General features: G+C 42.0%; 1 pseudogene; it reads left to right on the top strand.

The window, feature by feature from the left end:
* Window positions 1-614: 614 nt before the first annotated feature.
* Window positions 615-5921, top strand: LOC115138790 (C-C chemokine receptor type 6-like; annotated as a pseudogene).
* The last annotated feature ends 274 nt before the right edge of the window (window positions 5922-6195 follow it).

Here is a 6195-nt window from a genome sequence, read left to right on the forward strand (position 1 = left end):
GTTACACAATAAAATAACAATAACATGGTGATAGGAGGGAATATTACTGAATCCCCTGAGCTACAAGTCAGTACAGCCGTGGCTAACAGTACACTATATTTACTAAAGCAAACATAGTACTCCATTCACTACCCCATGTCCATTATCATCACCACAAGACACATTAAGACCTTCCTCTGTATTATCAGTGTTGATGTGGGAACAGGTGTGAGATGCTGTGTACAATGTGTCTTAGTATCTCTAGCCTTGGGTCTGATAAGGATTTGATCAGTGCTTTAGATCAGACAAATGCAGTTGTTAAACACCTACACGTGCCTTGATGTAATCTCGGTCACAACAGAAAATGGGGTCATTCACAACCAACGGATGTTCTCAAGCTCTCAGACATGTTGGTTTCTCAGTAAATAGGGTTTGCACTCCGCACTTTCACTGCTGTATGTGTAAAATAGGACATGTCACATTGAAGCTACAGACAATAGTTCAGTTACTGTGATGTTCATATCTTCTCTTTTTGTCATGGACTTGATTGTACATCATGACATTCAATAACTAAATCATGATAGAAGGCCTACTATTTTCTGCAGAAATATATTTTTTCTCCACAGGTGATAAACATGGAGGTGCATAATGCGACGCAAACAGATGAATATGATTATTATGACCCAAAAGACTACACTGAAGGTTATCCTGATGAAAGTGGAACAGAATATATCTGTAACCTGAATCTCAACCGTGATATGGAGATAGTCATACAGACCTAAGTTCATTCCTTCATCTGTGCATTCGGTTTCTGTGGCAATGCGTTGGTGATTGTCACATATGCCTTCTACAAGAAAGCCAAGACCATGACGGACGTGTACCTTCTGAACGTGGCTGTGGCAGATCTGCTGTTCATCGTGACCCTGCCACTCATCATCTACAATGAGCAGCATGACTGGAGCATGGGCTCAGTGGTCTCCAAGGTACGGGCTTGGTGCAGTTCCTAATAAAGCTCCTGATGTTTCAATGTCGTTCATGTTACAGTGAAGTCAGAGGCATATTTGTCGATACGTGACTATCATTAATGTGGTCACGATTATTTGATCAAATCAGTTAAATATGTTTAATTATTTCATGATTAAATTAATCATGTAACAATTAACTCATTAGCAATCTTGGGGCACCACGGAAAAAGTTGGTTTAATGAGTTACCGTTTCCCGAATTAACTCAAGAATATATCAGAATATATCGTTATCATATTAGTCATCCATTAATTATTATTACCTCATATCAGTCTCATTCTGAACGTCATTGACTTCAAATCTGCATGAACTGTAGTCTATTTGATGATTCAGCGATACACAATTTGGCTTAATCATTTATTTACTGATGAACTAAATAATCACACAGAATTTGAGAAACACACACACACAGGATAGATTATACGTTGATTACTAACATAATGTAATGAAAAGTCCCTAGTGGACTAACCCGATATGACGGCTTGTTACACAATGAAAGGGGTGGGGAAAGAAAGAGTGGGAGAGACAGAGAGGGGACCCATTGTACATACATGTGGAAAATAAGCTTAGCGTAAATATGGAAATTTAGCACCCTACCCTGGGGCGGCAGGGTAGCCTAGTGGTTAGAGCGTTGGACTAGTAACTGAAAGATTGCAAGTTCGAATCCCCCGAGCTGACAAGGTACAAATCTGTTGTTCTGCCCCTGAACAGGCAGTTAACCCACTGTTCCTAGGCCGTCATTGAAAATAAGAATTTGTTCTTAACTGACTTGCCTAGTAAAATAAAGGTAAAAAAAAAAAAAAACACTGCTCATTCAGATTTAGAAATGCAACACATATTTACGCATGTATGTCTTTGTCGTCTCTCTGTTGAAATCGCCAGGTCTGTCTATGGGGAGTCAGTTAGACAGAAGTCTCTGGTTGTGTAAGTCTCTGGTTGTCCACCAGAAGTCACAATGTCCTCAGTTGTAGTAGTAGGCTCTTTTGTTCATGAGTGTTTGTTAGACTGGATACATCAGATGTACCGCACGGTGTTGAGTGGGAAATGTTCTTCTTTTCTCGTCTTCGGTCGAGTTTCCTAGACTACATTACATGCAGAGCTGCAGGCGGTCCATGTCTTCTTCTCTGTTGAGTTTCCAAGGGTCTTACCATTTCGTATTTAAATTGCAACCATTTCAACGTGTAGCCACCGCTCCATGCTTTCTGGTCTTGTATTTTTAAACCATTTGTCAGCCGTGTAGCCACCGCTCCATGCTGTCTGGCCTCAATGGTTGATTATTCAGGTTACAGCTACAACCACTTTACACACCGGCAGCAACCCAGCATGTTTTGGTCTAATATGTTATTTCTTTAGGAGTCCTTTATAAGCACTCTGGCAAAAGGGGCATTCCATCCTTTTGGCATAATGTCTGTGCTCACGTGGGAGTGGTTACTGGCTGGGTAAAACTTTATATGAAAAACAATTATCTCATTTAGAAGGCTAAAATCACATTTAATCTTCTAACAAATTGTTTCATATTTAATCATATAAGTTTTACAACATTTAGATATATATATATACATTGTGAATGCTCTTAAAGTTACAATGTTTCTGTTGTTAACATCTTTAATGATGTCACAAAACAATAAATTATTTGACATTATTGTTTTTTAAGGCCCTCCCGACCATTTCCCACATTCTTTGTGTTAGAAATTTTGTTTCATCTTCCATTTTTGGATATTGGAGTTTTAGCGGGAAGTATCTCTTTGTAACAACGGGTTATTTCCCCTCAATGCTGCATGGCAAGGGAGAGAAAATTCCTGTAAGGTATTTTATGACCGTCATAAAACTGGCCAACCTGCAGGTGCCCATGGGGTTCTTCCTGCCACTCCTGGTCATGGTCTTCTGTTATGCCAGCATCATCTGGACCCTGCCCAGGGCCCACAGCACCCATAGGCACAAGGTTCCAGTATCCACCAAAGTTCCAGTCATAGAATTAGAATGTTTAATTATAAGAATACAGTCAATGTTTCTTATAGGGTCAATTAAGTGTATCTTGTTGTATCTTCTCTCACTTAAGGCAGTGCGTGTGGTCCTAGCTGTGATGGTGGTCTTCATCGTGTGTCACCTGCCCTACAATGTGGCCCTGCTCTACCACACAGTGGCATTTTTCCAACAGAGGGAGTGTGAGGTGGGGAAGGTCATCCTCACCACCCTCACCACCACCAGGAGCGTGGCCTACTTCCACTGCTGCCTCAACCCCATCCTGTACGCCTTCATTGGGGTCAAGATCAGGAACCACTTCAGGAAGATCCTGGAGGACCCGTGATGCCTGGGCAGGAAGTACATCTACCCTTTGGTCACTCCATAGATGGATCCAACAACGAGAATGGCTCCTTGTTCACCATGTGAAAATGGGAGTGGGTAGAGATTGCCTCAAACTGCTATGGGTGATGATAACATGGTTAGTCAGGGAGTCCAGTAGTGACTGTTATATTCAGCAATGTGTTTTCGAGATTGCTCTGAATTCCAATGTGTTTTTACAAGTCTATGAAAATATTATTTTCATATTATGCTCCTCTGTGCATATCATTGGCAATTTGTTTTTACCTCCTTTTTCTCCCCAATTTCATGATATCCAATTGCGATCTTGTCTCATCGCTGCAACTCCCCAAGGGGTTCAGGAAAGGTGAAGGTCAAGTCATGCATCCTCCAAAACATGACCTGCCAAACTGTGCTTCTGAACACCCGCCCACACTAATGTGTTGGAGGAAACACTGTTCAACTGGCGACTGAAGTCAGCTTGCAGGCGCCCAGCCTGTCACTATGAGTCGCTAGAGTGCGATGAGCCAAGTAAGGCCCCCTCGGCCAAACCCTCCCCTAACCCGGACAATGCTGGGTCAATTGTGCGCTATCTGTCTTTAAATTAAATGTATTTCTTTAGGACAGATCTCATCTCTCTTAAAAATCTCTAAAATACAAATAAGCATTCACTTGTTCCATTGGATGATTTGCACTAACCAGTCTTTTCAGTAAAAATTATTTGGTGCCAAAGGGGAGCTATCCAACAGAAAGACCAAACAGGTGCTTACTACGAAGCAGGGTGTGATCATATTGGGTGATATAGTGAATATTTCTGAATCTCAAATTAACCCCTGACCCACAAGTCAGTACAACCTTGGAATACAGTGCACTGTACCCACTGGGCACACCAGATAATTTCCAAGTGGAAATTTGGATAATATTTGGTTGAGACATTGATTAATGAGATTTCAAACTTTATTCACCCGCTTAAAAAGACAGCCAGATGTTTGTTGAATTCCCAATGTGTTATCACTATGCCTTCAACCATCTATACTGAACAAAAATATAAACACCATGTGAAGTATTGGTCCCATGTTTCATGAGCTGAAATAAAAGATCCCAAAAATGTTCCATAGGCACAAAAAGCTTATTTCTAACAAATGTTGTGCACAAATTTGTTTACAACCCTGTTAGTGAACATTTCTCCTTTGCCAAGATAATATATCCACCTGACAGGTGTGGCATATCAAGAAGCTGATTAAACAGCATGATCATTACACAGGTGCACCTTGTATTTTTGTTCAGTATATTTTTGGTCAGTATTAAAGCACAACCAAATTCCAATGGTAAAACAATGTCCGATTTCTGGTTGTTATCATCTAAATCAAATGTATATATAAAGCCCTTCTTACATCAGCTGCTATCTCAAAGTGCTGTACAGAAACCCAGCCTAAAACCCCAAACAGCAAGCAATGCAGGTGTAGAAGCACAGTGGCTAGGAAAAACTCCCTAGAAAGGCCAGAACCTAGGAAGAAACCTAGAGAGGAACAAGGCTATGAGGGGTGGCCAGTCCTCTTCTGGCTGTGTCGGGTCGAGATTATAACAGAACATGGCCAAGATGTTCAAATGTTCATAGATGACCAGCAGGGTCAGATAATAATAATCACAGTGGTTGTCGAGGGTGCAACAGGTCAGCACCTCAGGAGTAAATGTCAGTTGGCTTTTCATAGCCGATCATCCAGAGTATCTCTACCGCTCCTGCTGTCTCTAGACAGTTGAAAACAGCAGGTCTGAGACAGGTAGCATGTCCGGTGAACAGGTCAGTGTTCCATAGCTGCAGGCAGAACAGTTGAAACTGGAGCAGCAGCACGGCTAGGTGGACTGGGGACAGCAAGGAGTCATCAGGCCAGGTAGTCCTGAGGCATGGTCCTAGGGCTCAGATCCTCAGAGAGAAAGAAAGAAAGAATGAAAGAAAGAGAAAGAGAGAAAGAAAGAGAGAGAGAGAAAGAATTAGAGAGAGCATACTTAAATTCACACAGGACACCGGATAAGACAGGAGAAATACTCCAGATATAACAGACTGACCCTAGCCCCCCGACACATAAACTACTGCAGCATAAATACTGGAGGCTGAGACAGGAGGGGTTGGGAGACACTGTGGCCCTGTCCGATAATACACCCGGACAGGGCCAAACAGACAGGATATAACCCCACCCACTTCGCAAAAGCCCAGGCCCCACACCACTAGCAATAAAGACTTAAAGGTTGAGACCGAGTCTACGTCTCTCACATGGGTAGGCAGACCATTCCATAAAAATGGAGCTCTATAGGAGAAAGCCCTGCCTCCAGCTGTTTGCTCAGAAACCCTAGGGACAGTTAGGAGGCCTGCGTCTTGTGACCGTAGCGTACGTGTAGGTATGTACGACAGGACCATGTGTTATCACCGTGTTATCACTGTGCTTTTAACCATTTAAAAACACAACACAGTTCAAATGGGAGTTTACTGTATTGCAAAAGTGATATTGAATTGTGTTTAGTTGTCAAATTCCAGTTTGTCTACAAATGAATGTATAGTTTTTATATAGTTGTTTAATGTTGGTGGGGCATATTAATCTGTTTTAATGATACTCCTGAATCCCTATGATCAATAAAAAGGTTTTACTTCCACTTGCTTTCACACTATTGCTTACACCTATCAAAGTTGTTTCAAATCTACACAAGTGCGTAGGGAGGAGGGGTTAGGGTTTCTTCTGGACGGGGCCTAACTACACAATGTTGGTTTCATCCCTGGCCCAATAAGCACATCCCTTAGAAATAGACCTCATTGGGACATTGATGCTGGTGGCCTGTGTTCAAAACCTGCAAGGGGAGTCTCCCTACTCCCTCACATTCTTGCCATTTTGAATTGCA

Source organism: Oncorhynchus nerka, linkage group LG12, assembly GCF_034236695.1.
Source record: "Oncorhynchus nerka isolate Pitt River linkage group LG12, Oner_Uvic_2.0, whole genome shotgun sequence".
In the NCBI taxonomy this organism is placed as follows: Eukaryota; Metazoa; Chordata; class Actinopteri; order Salmoniformes; family Salmonidae; genus Oncorhynchus; species Oncorhynchus nerka.